The sequence below is a fragment of the Notothenia rossii genome, assembly GCF_949606895.1.
Source record: "Notothenia rossii genome assembly, chromosome: 9".
Classification (NCBI taxonomy): Eukaryota; Metazoa; Chordata; class Actinopteri; order Perciformes; family Nototheniidae; genus Notothenia; species Notothenia rossii.
In genome coordinates, this window is record NC_136907.1 from 61,533,045 (window position 1) to 61,552,170 (window position 19,126).

The window sequence follows — 19,126 nt, forward strand, 5'->3', positions numbered from 1 at the left end:
CTTCTCTGACCACATTAGGTCCCCTGTTTATGCCAAGGACAGCTAGAACTCCAAAAATAAAATTGCAAAAATATCCCTTTAAAAAACCCACACACTACCATAGGGATAATGTACCGTAGTTGAAACAGTGATCGCATTACTGATAACCAATAGTGACATTTCTCCTCTGGTACCTCCTCTGCTCTGAAAGAATTGGCCAACGCTGGAGGAATGTCATTATCCAGTGCTAGAACCGGATAAGAGAAACACTTTTCCACTGATTCATCAAAGGTTTTTTGTCCCGAAAAGCAGTTAAAAAGTGAGCGATAGCAGACGAGTTCCACTGAAAGAATATCAGAGCAGTCAGGGTGCTTGAGCTACTGAAAAGAAAGCTGTGGGACTCTGGCATTGAAGACACACAGAGATGATTGGAGTTCTCCCCAGGGAGCATCCGGTTAAAATTCAAGGACTCTCTGTCTCTCATTTTCGCTCCCTCTAATGCTCATCTCGTTCCCTCTCTCCCTCTTAGCGAGGTCACGGCTGAAAAGTTTCAATGATGCCCCAGTAGGCCGAGACAAATCATCCAAGTGTGCATCTGCATCCATGTGTGTGTATCCAAGCGCATGATTGACCTTATGTGCGCACAATGTGCTTGTGTCCATGTGAATAGCATGTATGGATGTGTAGGTGGTTGACCGCTCAGTGGCATCTGTTCCAGCATTGCAGGGTCATCAGATCACTGGCAGCACCATTTTGCTTCCCATACAGACCCTCTGATATAAGGCAATAAGCACGTAAGCCTTTCACCTGTGATTTCCTCTTCGTCAAGCATCATGCAAACTGAGGGCTTGTGGAACTCCTTTTGGGGCATTCAATAAGTGTCACTCCACTTCTTTAACCGCAAACATCGAATGCGAGTCAAAGAGAGTGAGGCAGCAAGCGCTCCGTAATGAGATCAATGGCTGTCTTTGAGGGAAAAGGCTGATGAAATAAACTGTCTGGTGCATGTTATGCCATCAAAGCTATTCAGCAGAAATCTGGAGAAAACAGCATCCATAATCACCACTTGACGTACTGACAAACATCCTTCGGGATTGGTACTGGAAGATGCACAAACCTATCAAGCAACACATTGTGGTGACAGCCAAGAACACAACAAATGTACACACACACACACACACACACACACACACACACACACACACACACACACACACACACACACACACACACACACACACACACACACACACACACACATACACACACACACACAAAACACAAAACACAAAACACAAAACAAACAAGCACACAAAGCTAGGCTGACTTGTGCAATGCCAATCCCATCCTATCTTGGTACGCAGTCCTTCCCAAGGACAGAGGAGACAGAGAAGGATCTGTTCTATCTTCATGTGATAGCGCGCTAACTGGTGGGAGGAATGATAGAGAGCGAGAAGAAAAGAGTGAGCACTGCAGGAAAGACAGCTCGCCGTTCAGAAATAGCCCGAATGGTGCGGCTCCAAAATAATTCCCTTCTTTCCCCCCCGATCCTAACTTCAACCACGGTGGCTGAATTATTCATTCTAGACCAATGACATGCAGAGATGGGGACAAAGAGTCATTGCTCTATTTTGATTCATATAATAAATTCATGACTCAATTTTTAAAAGGAAGGAGGAATAGCAGGGGGGTGAGGTGAGGGGGGGTTCAGTGGAGGGCCAAGGTCAGAAAAGTGTGAAACAAGGATGAAACGAGTGAGAGAGAGAGGGGAAACAAGAGATCCAGGAATAAAGACTTAAAAATGTAAAAGAAAGTGGAGGTGGAGATGAATGCCTTCAAGTAGCTGCTCAGTAAAACCCCACACCCACAGGTGCAGCTGACACAGCATACTGTATCAACTGAGAATAAAGCTGACAAGCTACGAAGAAAAACAAGAAGGAGAGGAATCAATCAAAAGTTTATAAATACTTTATTGGGATAAATACTGTACGTGAAAGTATTTCGAGTAATGTTGTCAAAATTATCGCTTTAACGGCGGTAATACATTTTTTGAATTAATTGCGTTAAAATATTTAACGCATTTAACGCATGCACAGAATGGCCCGCCCCATACATCCCACCAGTGGCAGCTCCAGGGTATGGCTGGGGTAGGCTACAGCCATACCAATAAATGGCTTAGCCCCACCTTAGCCCCACCATGAAAAATGATGTTAAAGTAAGCAAAATAAAGTCCGCCAACTCGCGCGGAGTAAATTGCACAGACAGCAGTTAGTAAGATTGATTTCAGTAGCCACTTGTCTGGAAATACCGAAGACTAGAAACGGTTTTGAAAACTTTTGTCACGTAGTGATCGTCTTCTCAATAGAACATCTTTGATAATGTCTTCTGGACAATCAGAATCAAGATAACGGCGTGGTGTGGTTGCAGGAAGTCCTGACGGAGAATACTTTTGCTGTAGTACATCTCTATATACATCGCTACAACATTACGTGTTGATAGAAATCAACACGTAATGAGACCCCACGGTTTGATGATTGATAGGTGTGCGGGCTGTCTTTCATTTTGACACACAGAACAATGTTATAATAAACATACATACTGTATGTTAAATGGATATCCGCCTTCTTTCATTTATCTTTCCATTCCCACAAGAATATACATAAAGAAATGGCATATTATATTTTGGACTTAGTTCGAATGGTGATTAATCATGATTAATACATTTTTAAACTGTGATTAATCTGATTAAAATTTGTAATCTTTTGACAGCCCTAATTTCGAGTCATATCTGAATACTAGACATTTAAGTATTCACAAAATCAGATATATATATGATGGTGACACTGGCCATACAAGTGTTGAGGTGGTCCACTTTAACATGCATGAGATTCCTCGGCTCTCAAAAAAAATCAATACCTAACAAGCTCAACAAAGTCAATCGCATCTATAACAGAGATCTTTACAAAGAACCCAAAACAAAACAGTCTAAAAAAGACCAACACCAGAGACATTACATGTTAGACACTTTTATCCAAAGCGACTTACATACTCAATACTGTGGGCAATCCCCACAGGAGCAATTTGGGGTGAAGTGTCTTTCCCAGGGACACAACGACATGCTGACTGCAGTGGGACTTGAACTTGCTATCCTCTGATTCGAAGATCAGCGCACTAACCCACTGCGCCAAACGCCAAGAATGATTGTATTGCTTCAAAAGTCTGACGGGAGTGTGCCGGAACAAATTATACTATGATGGAAGTATTGCAAGTTTCCCTTTTACAGGTAAAAAGGTTTATAAGAATTAAAAAATAAAAAATAATCTTCTCCCCTAGCATTATATTATCCTGGGGAAACTTTCCAAACAGGACTGAAATAAACTGTTTCTTATCTTGAACAACTTTTCACCAAAAACAGCTGTTGGACAAAGCTGGTCGTCTTATGATCGGACTATTACAGTTAGTTAGAGGAACTAAGGTACCAGAAGGAGAGCCAATAAGAGAAAGAAGAAGAGCAAACAAACAAGTCAAACAAGTCACTTTAACAAGCATCTGAAACACATGAGTCAGGGGACACAGAACTCCACACAGTCAGTCACGCAAGTCCATCCAAACTCTTCACTTCAGTAAACAAAACAAAAATCTAAAACTAATTCAGCCCTCTTTTCTCCCCTTGTTTTCTTTTTTGTTTTAAACAAAATAGGAAGTTCTCTTGAATTTGCTTTCAAATGTTGCTTTGCTGAAAGGCAACAAGCCAAGGACCAATTTAACTAGTGAACACACAGAGGGCGCCACCCAGTGAAGCACATGATGTTAGTAAGTTTGCTGTATACACGAGAAGAAGTCAAGCAAGGAGAGACTTCAGTTTAAAGAGGTGACTAACCTTTAGCAGATACTGTATACATTCACAGTTACTCAATTACTGGCCTCTTTATTATACATGACACTTATAAAGGACAAAGCAACACATATGTGCTGGCCTCCCCAAGTGACTTCCACATGCCCTCAAGTCCTGAAGGGAGGCTGATGCACATGTGTGCCTGCCTGAATGAGTGTGTGTCTATGTGTGTGCGTACACACACCATTGGTGAACAGTCCCCAGGCTTCTCCAAGCCTGTTTGTGTAGCAGTGACGCAGAAATAATGTCTGAATCTGTGCTCCCTCAGAGCCAAATGTATGTGTGTGTGAGTCTGTGTGTATGTGAGTAGAGTGGGGGGTCAGTGCTGAAGGACATAACAGAAAATCTGTGCATCTACACATTCACCCAAACTAATTATTCCCACAGCAGGGTGAAGGAAGATTAATGTGGTGAAAAGAACAACCACATTAAATGGATAGAAATAGAACCCTTACATGCACTGCATTTGATAAATTCCACCAGTAAGGGAATACCAATTATAATAAACGTTTACATGGCTTAGTGGAATACTCAAATCTGATTGGCTAATGTGGATATTCCAGGATATTTTTACTAACAGGTCGCTATTAAAGAGAACAGACCATTAGCAAGGATAATCCAGGGACTAAGTGCAGTTATATCAATCCGCAGAATTAAATCTAGTAAAATTAACGTCAGCTGTGGACAACAAAGTTTAGTTTCCTCCATCAGAGAACAATATGGAATACTTTTTGAATATTCTTTTTTATATTTGTGGAGAGCACAAAACTTTGGATTTATGATTGCTAAACTGTCGCAGTAAAGATAATAAAAAACAGCAGATGGTAAGAGGTCAAAAGACAGAGCACTGGAAGTCAAAGAAATCACCCCTGAAAAAGAGTTAGGGTCACGAAGAAAACATCAACGGGAACACGGTTTGGGCTCTGGAAGTGTTTAAAGACTGGTAAATGGAAAATAAAATGTCAGGAGACTTGGATATTTACAGAAAACCTTGATCAGCGCTGCCATCGCTTTAAGTAACGTTGCTGTCACCCTAGTTCCAGCCCTTGGTAAAAGGTTACTATTTATTTTCTTAGCAGAGGCAATGCAATTATTTAAAAATGTAAAGTGTATTGTGTATTTAATATAAAAAATGAACACCGACAGTGATCGGTATCCGGATGCCTTGCTGCACATTAGCCCTTACTTACAACATATACAGTTGGGCAAAACATTTTTAGTCAGCCACCAATTGTGCAAGTTCTCCCACTTAAAAAGATGAGAGAGGCCTGTAATTTTCATCCTAGGTATACCTCAACTATGAGAGACAAAATGAGAAGAAAAAAAATCCAGAAAATCACATTGTCTAATTTTTAAAGAATTTATTTGCAAATTATGGTGGAAAATAAGTATTTGGTCAATTACAAAAGTTCATCTCAATACTTTGTTATATACCCTTTGTTGGCAATGACAGAGGTCAAACGTTTTCTGTAAGTCTTCACAAGGTTTTCACACACTCTTGCTGGTATTTTGGCCCATTCCTCCATGCAGATCTCCTCTAGAGCAGTGATGTTTTGGGGCTGTCGCTGGGCAACACAGACTTTCAATCAATCAATCAATCAATCAATCAATCAATCAATCAAACAATCAAACAATCAATCAATGTTTATTTATATAACTTTCAACTCCCTCCAAAGATTTTCTATGGGGTTGAGATCTGGAGACTGGCTAGGCCACTCCAGGACCTTGAAATGCTTCTTATGAAGCCACTCCTTCGTTGCCCGGGCGGTGTGTTTGGGATCATTGTCATGCTGAAAGACCCAGCCACGTTTCATCTTCAATGCCCTTGCTGATGGAAGGAGGTTGTCACTCAAAATTTCACGATACATGGCCCCATTCATTCTTTCCTTTACACGGATCAGTCGTCCTGGTCCCTTTGCAGAAAAACAGCCCCAAAGCATGATGTTTCCACCCCCATGTTTCACAGTAGGTATGGTGTTCTTTGGATGCAACTCAGCATTCTTTCTCCTCCAAACACGTCTAGTTGAGTTTTTACCAAAAAGTTATATTTTGGTTTCATTTGACCACATGACATTCTCCCAATCCTCTTCTGGATCATCTAAATGCTCTCTAGCTAACTTCAGAGGGGCCTGGACATGTACTGGCTTAAGCAGGGGAACACGTCTGGCACTGCAGGATTTGAGTCCCTGGCGGCGTAGTGTGTTACTGATGGTAGCCTTTGTTACTTTGGTCCCAGCTCTCTGCAGGTCATTGACTAGGTCCCCCCGTGTGGTTCTGGGATTTTTGCTCACCGTTCTTGTGATCCTTTTGACCCCACGGGGTGAGATCTTGCGTGGAGCCCCAGATCGAGGGAGATTGTCAGTTGTCTTGTATGTCTTCCATTTTCTAATAATTGCTCCCACAGTTGATTTCTTCACACCAAGCTGCTTACCTATTGCAGATTCAGTCTTCCCAGCCTGGTGCAGGTCTACAATTTTGTTTCTCGCGTCCTTTGACAGCTCTTTGGTCTTGGCCATAGTGGAGTTTGGAGTCTGACTGTTTGAGGTTTTGAGGATTTTAGCGAGAGATATGGATACAAAAAAAGGTGTTTTAAACAGCAAGCCAAGCACACTTGCGGCAGACCACGCTTGAAAGTTTGCCAGGGAGACGCCTGGACAACAGCGATAGCTAAATGGGTGGCTACAGCTTAACATTGTGGAGGACGAGGGGCTGCGTTAGATCATTCGGATCACATCCAACATGTCGACTGCACATCACAGAGCATTATTTTCACCCACAGTGGGAACTTCTGTCTCATGCTTTGACTGAAGATGAAGACAGAGGAGCGGCATTTCGCCGACAACTGTAAACAGGCTTGTCTGTTTGAGCAACTGACTCAGTGATAAGAAGTACACAGGGTTGGGAGAGAGTATAAGAGAAAGAGGTTCCAGGTTGTTGTGTTGTTCCAATGATAATAAACAAACATTTGCATAAAGCATATTTGTCCACTCATATGTTGATAAGAGTATTAAAAACTTGAAAGATATTCCTCTAAGGTACATTTAGAACAGATAACATTTTTAATTTGCAATTAATCGCGATTAACTGTGGACATCATGCGATTAATCGTGATTAAATATTTTAATCGACTGACATCCCTAATTATTTAATAATGCTGTAAAATGCCCATTGGGGTGTTTTATCACCGTTTCAGCTTTAAAAAAAGGCAAAACATTTATTTCCTGACCTTTTTACTTCGATCTTTCATAGAGGGTAGCAAATTTTAATTTCTGCCTCGAGCAGAGAGCAGTGTTCAAGAAATGATACTTGAATCATTAAAATCCAATTTGCAGGACCGGGTCACAACACTCCATCATGGCTATCAGCTAAGCCCTCCTTTCCACATTGCAGGAAAACCTGGTTTGTATTGCGAATGAACAAACCGAGGGATCAGAGGAGAAATCAATATCAATACAGCATTCATTAAGAGAGTCCTTACGAATCAGAAAGCTGTTCATCCACTCAGAAACACAGATGAAACAGCGAAAGACTGCTATGGAGAAAAAGACAAGGAAGAGGAGGAGAAAAGTGAAGCATACAAGTGAGACTGATTGACCTTATGTATGTTAGGAGACTAGGAGTGCAAACACACATGCACGCACGCACGTACGCACGCACGCACGCACACACACACACACACACACACACACTCACACACACACACACACACACACACACACACTTCGATAGTGCTCTTGCCTAGAAGTCATGCAGCTAAATCTAATGAATAACGTCCCCCCCTGGCCCAAAGGTCTGTTCTACAGATGGCATTCGATGTTAAAACACACACACAAACCCATACATCATCATTCAAACCAAACCAGCATCTAAGGTACTAAAAACAGACATGCTCACACATGTACACACAGCAGAAAGGAAAACAGAGTAAAAGAAAAGTGAAGAAAGTAAAACTCCTGCATCCTGTGGGTGGCCCTTATTGAGTTGCATTATTAAGAAGCAAGGTGATACTATTTAACCTGCATTAACATTCAATGAATGAAGGCAGATATGGACACAGGTGCACATTCACACACACATATATATAAAAGGGTAATCTCATTGACATCTGCAGAGGGGCGGGAAAGCACAGGTGAGATGAGCCACAAACTTCCTGAACCACATCAACATTTAATGAGGCCTGAGAAACACGACTCTTTAATTCAAGAAGGGCAGGTAAGGCGAGGTTTGCCACAAACACAGTTGCCGGACACAACTCCTCTCGAGGCTCCTGCCTTTGCAATTGATATTTTTCATACAGCCTACACCCACGACTGCAGATATTGTTAGGAGGCCAAAGGTCTTTTTTAAAACTCTCATAAAGTTCTCATTTAGGTCACATTTTTTAGGAGAGAAGTTCGTTTTTTAGAGATACATTATTATATTTGTAGCAACGAAAACCTTCTGTTCTGAATGTGCCTGAATTCCTAACCAAAACTGGTCATAAGAAGAAGTCAAAATCACAAGGTCTGAAGAAATTCAAACTCAAAAATTGGTCAAATAAACACATAGAAAAATGATGATGACATATTATATTAACATTTTAGAAAGTAGTATTCCGCATCATCTGCAGCTTGACAACCAGTAACTTTACCTGTACTGATTGAACAGAGAATCATAGAGAAGTCCAGCAGCTAACATCAACATGTATCTGCTTCGCTTGAAGGTCAATAAATTGTCTGCTCTGTCTAGTTTCCATTTTAAGAACCAAACTGGACTTTTCACTGAGCTGGCACATTTTCTTACACTTGTAGTTTGATGATAATGACTGCTGCAGTTATGTGATGTTGTGAAAAAAAGACTGTTCGTCTCAAATCGTTTTTTATTCTGTGTTCTAGGGTAAAACAAATAATTGTTATTATGCAGGCTCAGAGAGAGGTGTCAAAGTAAGAAGCTTTAAAACTGTAAACAGTTACTGTGATCAGCAATGTATCATTAAAGAATATTTACAAATGTAATTTGTACCCGTCTATAGACACAGTGTCCATCCCTTTTCCTTCAACAAAATTGGATGGACAAACCTGCTAGGGCAATTTATCTCTGAACAAGCAATGATTTTTTATAATTTGAAAGGAACAATTTGATCACCAATTTCCATTTGAGAGTCTATTTTGCATTTTTCCCATAAGAACCAAGCAGGAAATATGAGAAGCTTAGGATGGCAGAGAGAAAGACAGAAAGAAAGACAGAAAGACGGACAGAAAGACGGACAGAAAGTGTGCGTGGAAGAACGAACAACAGAATCTCAAGGCACAAGGGTCACGTCTGAGAAAATACAGCAGGGAAAGTAAATTAAAGTAAGCGAAATGGAAAGTGAAAGGGCAGAACGAGGAAATCAGGGAAGGTGCAAGAAAATATAATTTATTGCGAGGGAGGTGAGTTGTAATAGAGCAGTGAGACTGCAGAGGAATCATGGTTCCCACCTGCTGGCTATTTTCCCAGAGACAGACGCACACTTGTTTGTTATTGACTGAGATCATGCACTTTATTCCACACTTAGCATTTGCGACAACACACAGCTGACATCTTAAAAGCCTAATAACCTCAGTACACACACTCATGGTGTTGGACTAGATGATATTGGAAGCAAGACCATTACATTCAGTTTTGTGAGTGACCTCTGATGCAACCGAAAGCCTCTGTGCTATAATTCAACAGTTTAATTAGGGCCTTTGTTTTTATTGTGTGTGTATTGGCATGCAGGTTGTGTGAGTGTGTACCGGTAGATAGCGGTGGGTGTTGTGCCCTTCTCTTTTCACACACCTCAATCACCATTCAGTATACTTATAGCAGCAATCCTCCACAAAGGACAACCGTTAAGACCCCATGCACACACTGAGATCCAAAGCTCCTTGAACACTCCCACACACCTTCCCAATCAAATCCTCTCACTGAATGGCCCGCCGTAACTCTTTCTCTCCTCTCATCGCACTCAGTTTTCCCCCTGAAATCTTAACCTTCTTTGTTTCAGTAACTACCATGTTCCCCAAAGTCCCTGCTCCGCTGAGGCGTTAAATCCTTAAAGAGTTCTGCTTTCATGCAACCTGTGTCTTATATTCATTGCTTTGACCCTCATTCATTACAACCTGCAGTGATTATACAATGTTCCTGACACATAAACTATCAAATAAAAAATTTCCTGTTTGTGAGACTAAGCAGTCCATTTAAACATGTGGTGGTCCTTCCATCAACAAACAGTACAACAATGCAGAGCTATTGCTCTACTATCATGTTGGTGAACAGTTATTTATTTATACATCCAGCAGATATAAAACAATATTATCCACTATTTGGAATCACGTTTCAGGACAAATTACAAATGCAGGGCAAACTATTAGCTCTGTTGGTGTCCATCAACTAATGAGGTAAATAAAATGCTCTTCAGCTGTTTGATACTTCACTATGTTTACAAGTTTAGTAGCTAACTGTGTCTGTGACGAGGAGTCAGCTCACAGACACTTCTTGGATCTTTCCTGCTTAAAATGTCCTGAGAGCCACTAAAACGCACTAATGAGAATCATTTTCTGTATGTTCATCACTGCGAATGACACCTTTCACAATACAAACAGACATCTGATTAGGGCAGCTTTAAATAGGCGTTCATGCTCATCAAATGCTGTGTTTCTTAGTCGTTACCCAGCTAGCTCCAATTTGTTACACGATTATATGGACAGAGTTGAATGCGCATTTTTTTTTAAATGAATAAATGTTTAAAACATTGAAAAGTGTTTTGAAATAAATTGAATATGCATAGTTTTCCTATTCAACGAAAACAAATGAAGATAATTTGGCTAACCTTTGTTGGTTTACAATCTCAGTGCGTGTCTAAGAACTAGTGTTGTAATTTCGTTGACTAAAACTATGACGAAATATGTTCGTCAACGACCTTTTTTCCCATGACGAAAACGAGACGATGACGAGAAGGCACCGACGGCAGTAAACAATAACTGCAACGAAATCATCATGCAATATCGTTGACGAAAAGTGACGAGACGAAAATATAGTTTACTAAATAAAAACTATGCCAAAATCTCTCTTTACTTTCGTTGACGAAAAATGAGGAGACGAAATATTATCAAAGATAACGTTATCTCTGATTGTCAGCTTTTCTCCCAGCGGTTCCATTTCCGGTGCTGCGGCTGGGCAGCAGCTGTGTGTCTCTGCTGCGCGCGGCGGTACATTTGAATTACACCGGACAGCGGCACACTGAACTGTCAGGAAGACTCGGGTCTAACTCATGGTCTAACTAACCTTATTTAACAGAAAATAAAATGGCAACAACAGGGCTTGGGAGCAGTGGTCGCACTCGCGTTAACCGAATACCCCCCCGTCAGCGAAAGTGAGTGATAAATTGTGCACTCGACGGGTAATAATGGATTATGACGGAAATGTTACAATCCTGTCCGTCAAAAATGACTGACAACGAAAAAGTCTAAAGCCACCACTTCTTGTGAGAAAGAAACGATGTGATATTTGGGCCCATTTTCGCTACAATGAGGCGGAGAAAAAAAGCGAATGCATTGTTTTACCAGAAGGGAAGCAATGTGGCCATAACACAGCTGGTTAAACACCACAAACCTGACTAGATGCTCTCCGCAAAGCTGCATTCTTAATCATTCAACCTGTGTTTTTCATCAAATAAGGACAAGATATAATCTTATTGTGAAATAAATTGGACTAAAATGACAAATTATTGGTTTTGGCTAGACTAGTTTCACTGAAATGTTCTATATAATCTGATGACTAAAAAAGACTCAACAGTTTTCATTGACAAAAAGTAGACTAAAATTATTAGTTTTCTTTGACTAAAATAAGACTAAAATGCTCAGACTTTTAGTCGACTAAAACTTGACTAAATAAAAACAGGATGAAGCTGACTAAATATGACTAAAACTAAAAAAGGAAATTTAACACAGGACTAAGACTAAAACTAAATTAAAAAATAGCTGACGAAATTAACACTACTAAGAACTCATGTTCCTTTCCCCACATGAAAACAAAATCAACCAACATCTAATGAGCCGCAATGCTCCTTCCAGGAGAAGAGGCAGAATGCTTTTATGAATAAATGAACATCCTCCGCTTCCACTGGCAATCTGTGTCTTTCTTCACCTTTTTCCCCAGGGTTGGCTGAAAACTAACACTTTTCTGCCGTGTCCATTCACAAGAAAAAGACATCGCACCCTTCAACACCGAGGCCAAAATGTCTTGCACACATTCTCTCATATTTTAGTCAGGACTATTTTTTTTCTCAACATTCTTCCCTTTCTTCCATTATTGCCTCAATCTTCTCCCATTTAATTTGGTCACTATTCCCATCTTCCCCCTTCTGTTAATTATGTCCTCATGTTCTTGTCGTTCTCATCAGTAATGGCTTATTTTAAGCCTCTAAATACATTTTAGACATACATTTTTTCCCCCACAATTTACCAGGCTTAGCAGCAGAAAGGACAGTGATGCTTTCCTTCAGGAAGCTGTCACACTGCTGTGCTAAAAGGTTTCCTGTTTTCATGTAAATATGTGCGTCTCTGAAGGAGTTTTACAATTGTAGTAAAGAGGTTATAAAGGGTGATTGTTGCCAGTGCGGATAAACAGAAAAAGCTAGAAAAAGATATATGTAACAATAAAGTATGGAAAGTATTGAGCTGAATGGGTAGTATTTATTTTTGATGCACCAAAAATTAGCTGGGAGCAATGTGCCGTCAGCTCTGTCTGCGTATGTTTTTTTTACGTTGTGTTGTCAGAAAGACAAAACTGCAGACAGCGATAAAGTTAGAAACCCAAACAAGTTAATGGACCAGGCAATAATGAGCTGATTGCTTGATTAGAGGCATAGAGCCTCCACAGCTAAATACTATTTACATATCTTTTCTGAACCAATGAGAGCAGCACAAATATGTGTGGCTAACGTGTTGACGCTATTCTTTGCTCAGGTTGGGCAACTTTAAGAAAATGGCCATGAAATCACCACCCGTCCTTTACTTTGACTGTCAAAAAGGTGGACAGGAATCTAGCCAGCCATGCTGTCTGGAGGGGTAGAGTCAGGTAAAGGTAATTGCTTGGCAAGAGAACGAAACAGGAGATAGAATCAGGAGGAAAGGGGGAGAGATGACAGCCTATAATTGGAAACGGAGAAAGATGGTGGAAGAGGGAGAAGAAGAAGAGTTGGGCGGGTAGAATGAAAGAAAGAACAGTCCTTTATAAGCCATATGCACTCTACCACAACATGACATAACACATTGCCACGCATGTCATATACATGGAACCCTGCAGTGTAGCGTGGGTAAACAGAGCTATATGTGTCTCAGATCAGAGTGCACTAATAAGTCCTAGCAACAATCTCTTTTCAGCAGCTACATAAGTTATACCTTTCAGAATGTTTTTCACAACTTATGACTGCACATAACTCGGGCACAAAGTTAATGTAATGAGCAATGCTACAGCCACAAAAAACAAGTGCCGGGATGAGAGTATTTCTTAATTTGTCCGGCGTCATGAATCATGGCAACATTTCTCCAGTGGAAGTTTATTTACATGCATCACTCTGACAGCTTACGAAACCCCTTTATGAAATGCCTCCAGTGCTTTACAGTACCGTTAGAACGGGATGTATATGGTAAGAAAGCATGACCAGGGACACAAACACACACAATCTCTCATCCTTCTTCCTATGCTGCAAGTAACTGAGGGCAAGTAGGGAGACTTGTCAGGGTGGGTAGTCGTCAACCCTGAAGATCTACAAACACGCACTGTTGCGTTTCAAGTGTCTGCGTGCTCCATTGCTAAAAACACAGCAACCATTGAGAATAAAATGAAGAAGTCTGTTTGAAGCATTAATGTACATACCCAGGACTGAAGCGTGGTCCCTGATGCCTCCCCATCTGTCCAGCTGTGTGCGTAGGTAAATCTATTTTCCTCTCCTCTTGGCACCACAAGTTGCAGACGCTGCTCCACACGTGCCGGTCCTCCGCTCCTCAGTCTGTCTCCGCCTCACTCTCAGAGCCTGGCATCTGTACTAAACCTGTCACTCATCCTCCTCTTTCTCTCCTACTCCCTCCTTCCGCCGGCAGCCTTGTTTGCTTACACACCTCCTTTCACTCCTTGTTGGTTATTGTCCAAAGATAGGATCCAGGCACTCGCAGGAGGGGGTGGGGGGGGAGATTTCCCTCTCCTTCAAACAGTGCTCCTCAGCGTGTTAGGGCGCCCTCCATCTCCCCCGGCGTGGATGTGGGATTATGAGAGAGGAAAAGGAGGATGGGTGAGGAGCGGGCTGGTGCTGTAGCTGTTGCCTGCTTCAATGTGAGCGCCTCTCTCTCGCTAAGCATGGTTTTCATCGCTCTCTCTCTCTTTATCTCCCACTACCCCCCTCCCCCCTTTCTCAGTCCATGTCTATCTGCTGCTGCTGCTGCTCCGGCTGTTTGGATTCACAATTCAGTGTGCTCTCGGGCGTGCGGTTTAGGGAGTCTCTCTAAACAGCCAGCCAGGAAGAAAAACGAAGAGACAGAGCAGAGATTGAAGAGGTGGAAAAACAGGAAAGGAGAAGATAGCATTTTGAGCCTGAAAGAGAGGAAAATATTAAGTTACTTAGGGATTTGCAATAGACAAAACCAAGAAATATATATAAAGATAACTGTTAAATAAATATAGATAAGTTAGATTTATTAAATTACAATTTAGGAATTTAAAACAACACATCCAATAAAAGCACAATGCGACATAGTATTAGTTTGTGTTCCATCAATGTACCAAAACTACATTTGAGTCACAGAGGCTGTTTTTATGAAAGCGGCTTTGAAACTAGCCTTTGAGCTTTTTGCTAACATCAGTATGCTAATTTGCTCACAATGATAATGCTATAACAACGATGATATTTCGCAGTTAAAATATTTACCATGATCACTTAGCCTAGCTGGCTAGCTTTTGCACTATAACCTTTTTTAAACCCCATTTCAAAAGATGCCATTATCTTAAATAACTAAAATGTGTTAACTTAAAATGATCAAGGTTAAACAAAGATCAATAGCTTCCAGAGAAAAAGAAGCTTGGCTATGTGACTTAATTATATTGACAATCAAGAGACACAAATCAAAACAAGAGACAAATAATAGTAAATATAGACATTATTAGGAGCAATCCAAACAAAAAATAACTGGCTTGCCTGATCTACTCCAACAGGTTGTTCCAGAGTCGTGGAGTCGTGACTGCAAAGGTCTCCTCAGGCTCATATGGGGTTAGCAGGTCAAAACCGAGTCGATCCCATTGGTGGTCATTAGGATTGTAAAACTCACTAGTATCAAGTACAGGCTGCAAACTTAGAAACGCTTGCAATTTAACCTTGTATCTACTGTGTCTTATGAGTAATATTGCTCCGGCTTTCTGAGACAAACAACACCAAAATAGTATAATGAGTATAGCATCCAAAATGGGGATTTGGGCTCCAAAATTACTCTTGGGAATGTCATCTCTTTAGTTGGTTTGTTATATTTAATCATCTCCCCCATTCAGCCTGAAGCATGCAGAGAGAGAGAGGGAGCCAACGAAAGAGGGAGAGAGAGAGAGAAAATAGACATTTTTATTGTTCGGTCTTCTTGCCTTGTCAGGGTAAATCAGATCAAAAGGGTAGTGAGGTTCAAAGACACTCACACACAGGAACACACACAGAGAAACACACTCTTCTAGACTGACTGATTGCCCCTGGGGTCAGTTAACAGCTCATTGCAGGAAAGGAGAAGTCTGGCCTGCAACCCTCGGGTCAGGGGTCGGGCATGTCATGATGACTGGTGGAGGCCAAGTCCAGCAAAACACCCACCACTCCAACCACTGATCCAATCCCACCTACACACACGTAAACATCCTACAGCACATGTTTTTCCTCTGCTGGAGCCTCGGGGCACCTGCCCATTAAGCAGACAAAAGGGTACCTTCTCACTAACTTCTCCACTAAATGTTATAGTTTTCAGGTTATGGGATATCCACCTCTTAAGATTCCTCTCCTGTGGTGATGTTACTCAATGTTAATTCCAACAAACCTCTTCTACTCCTACAGCAGGGCTCAGTTCTGCACTGTGTTTCAATCTCTGCCAAGGAAAAGAGGAATGTCACTGGTATTGGTATCAACTACATTTCTGGTATTGTGACATTCGTACTTCATACAAACCTACTTCCAAAAACCCAAACCATGCCTTTGACATTACTTTAACCAGATAGTTGAAAGAAAAATATGAATGTCATATTGTGTATTTCACCCACAATTGCTGAAACTGGAAGCCAGAAATCTTGTACTTCAAGGTCATGAAATAGTTTGCTGCTCCGTTGACAATTTTTTTTTTTGGTTTGATAGCTCCACCTTGAAAAATGGAAAAGATATCCTGGTGGGTGCACAGTGACTGCATAAGATGTCTTCAGAATGGGTGCAGGGAATGTTAAAAATGATGATTGCAAATGTATGTAAGAATGTAATACCAGCGTGGGTCTTAAACAGCAGCCAAGTGACAGTCTCCTTGCTCGAAGCCTTACTTTTGGGAGGACTTTCATTTGCGCTGACATTTAGGATAGAATAGGATGACATTTGAGTTTTAGAGTATGTGGGACGTGGGACGGACATGAATGCGTCAGATAGCTTGGATGGAACAAAGTACGAGACTAAGTGGCACAAATGATACCTGTATATGAGAGGAAAGAATATGCGATAAATGGAGCTATTAAGTCTATTTTTGCATACTCATCAAAGTAAAGCTTTAATATCACTTGGAAATGATTCATTCTCACACTTTCCTTTCCTTGTCACCTTGTGCTTAAGCACCTAAAGATATGCTAATCAAATCCATAATAAGAGCAACTTATCAGCGATTGAAACAGGACATTTGATTGAAACATGCATACATTATGGATGTCCTTTTTTGTCTAGCCTGCATGCTCTCTATCAGCAGCTGTGTCATATAACTAATCACAGACTCGTTCATTACTGTTGCATTTGGCAACTTCTCTGCATTTCAGCCCGTTCAGGCAGACAGGGACGAGCCAAGGGGAATTACATCTCGGACTGTGGTCACACTCACACAAATACCACATGCTTCTCATATGACCTGAGCTATTTCCCATCAAGTAACTCTATACTGAGGATGAGGGGTCTGAAACCCTGAAACATAAAGCTGTTTGTAAATAATTTATACAGGTGACATCCAAGGGTTCAGATCTTTCAAGTCTATCAAGAGTCATTGGTCGCTGTCTTTTTTTAAATGTTCCTTTGTCCCAGTGTAGGAGATGTGGGACAACATGTATAACAAAGTTCAGTTAAAGCTATCAGCAAGTCAAATTAGTCCCAAACTAAATATGTAAACTGTTGCTTCACTTCAAATAGTGTCATTCTCAAGAATACCTACATTGATGTTGGATAAAGTATTAATTCAGACCTATTGTTTTTTGGTGCTTGAAAAACTCTGTCAGTGTGGTTCACATAGAAGCACTTTATCTGTGTGGAAATACAATAAACTGAATCCCCTGTAGCTTGGCCTGTGGTCTCAGACAGAGCACCTTATTCACAACTCTCTCTACCACAGTCGGCCATTTCCTGTCAGGTAATAACTTTGCTTGAAATGCAGTGCCAAAAAAAAGGGATTTACAAAAAAATAAAAGATCTTATGTTCCCCCTCTCCCTCGATCATTTTATTTCTGGTCTAGTCACTATCTCTATTTGGCTCTGAGAGAATGATCACTGATGACACATTCATTAACGATGATATTAGGGAAGAGAGGAATAGCAGTTAACTGTGATGCTAACTATGTTGGCAATCACGTTATGTTGGCAACATCGTTATCTGTTCCTCTGCGTGTGGGTGTTACTGAGAGTCTTATCAGTGGAAACAGACCTGGACGTGAGCTGGGTAGCGAGCAGCAGGAGAAGGATGTGGAGGGAAGGGTAGGAGGAGCGGTGGGGAAGGGAAAGCAACAGTGAATTTGAAGGATAAGAAAAGACATGGGAGACTGGAAGCAGGCAGAGGCGTGGAGATAGACGATAGACACATGGAGGCTCTGAAAAAGGGATAATGTGTTGTGAGCGAGTTGAAAGCAAGATGAAAGACAAAAAAAGAGAGAAACAGAAAGCAAGTGGGACGTGATCCGGGTGGAAAGTGGGAGCAGAGGGAGGGACTGGGAGGGCAGAACAACAGAAGTTGGGTGAGTCAGGGAGAAGATGCCTAAATGGTGATAAGTAGAACTGGGCAGGAGAGACATGCACCAGAAAATACGTTTTTGATGGACTGATCTTCCATGCAGGTACCTCAGGGTGTGCCTCTAATCTCTTGCCTTCGCCCTGGAGTATTTCATTTCTGGTTTGTATCGGCTTGAAGGCTATGACATAACATCCGGCATATTCTGAACTTTCATATAAAAATACGGTGACCGCTTGAAATGACATCAAGCACTCTGAGGCAAATCACTTATATTTAAAGTAGCAGTATTCAAATATGCCCTATGAAGTGGCCCTCAAATCTCAAGATGGCAGAACTCACTCCCTACCATCCCAAAGTTGGACAGTTCTGTACGACTGAACAGGTTCATGACTCAATGTTCGAACAGCCTGAAGTCTGTAAGTTAGAAAGCTGTTGAGGACTGTGTGCACTTTGTGTGTGTTTTACAGACACAACACATTCCAACACATTCAGGCTTAGGATACTCAGAACTACCAATAAAACATCCGAAAGTAATGAAAACATTTCTGCCAACACACTGGCATGTAGAGCAATCATCATCTCACTGCCACATTTCACTAAAATTGTACTCCAATCAAGTTGTACATGCTTGCTTTTTCTAGAGTGTACTCAGTTGTACCTTTCATGTTTATGATGTATTTTATCCATAAGTGTTTGTTTAATAAACTGTTGGATTTATTATTTTAAATGTTTGGGTTTTTTTGGGCAGTTCTCTTGCCTTGTGGTCAAAATGTTTACCTTGCGATTGCAAAATCTGTGGTTCAATTGTGGCATTTCTTTGGTGAATATCATTGCCATTGATTTCTCCGTGTGTCATCCTCACAGTCATCTATGATAATAAACAAGATGCCAGTAAGGTGTTCCTTTCTTTAGGCTGCTGCTTTGCAATAACTAGCAGTAAAACTTGTCTGAAGTGGATGTAAATCTTCAGCATGGCACAGACCAATGTGTTATTTTCAGTGACACCATCTGAGAAAAAGTGGAATTATAAGCTTTTTTAAACTAA

General features: G+C 41.0%; 1 protein-coding gene across 5 annotated transcripts in view; it reads right to left on the reverse strand.

Moving 5' to 3' along the window:
* The window catches only part of lingo3b (leucine rich repeat and Ig domain containing 3b), a 46,537-nt gene that overhangs the window by 24,903 nt on the left and 2,508 nt on the right, over nt 1–19,126 (reverse strand). For 2 of the 5 annotated variants that reach the window (XM_079650152.1, XM_079650149.1), the window contains exon 2: nt 13,757–14,378. The exons of 2 other annotated variants lie outside the window; for them this stretch is intronic. The gene's annotated coding sequence lies outside the window, so the exon portion shown is untranslated. Of the gene's footprint in view, nt 1–13,756; nt 14,713–19,126 lie in introns of those variants that run through there. One more of the 5 variants, XM_079650150.1, reaches the window with a different exon arrangement.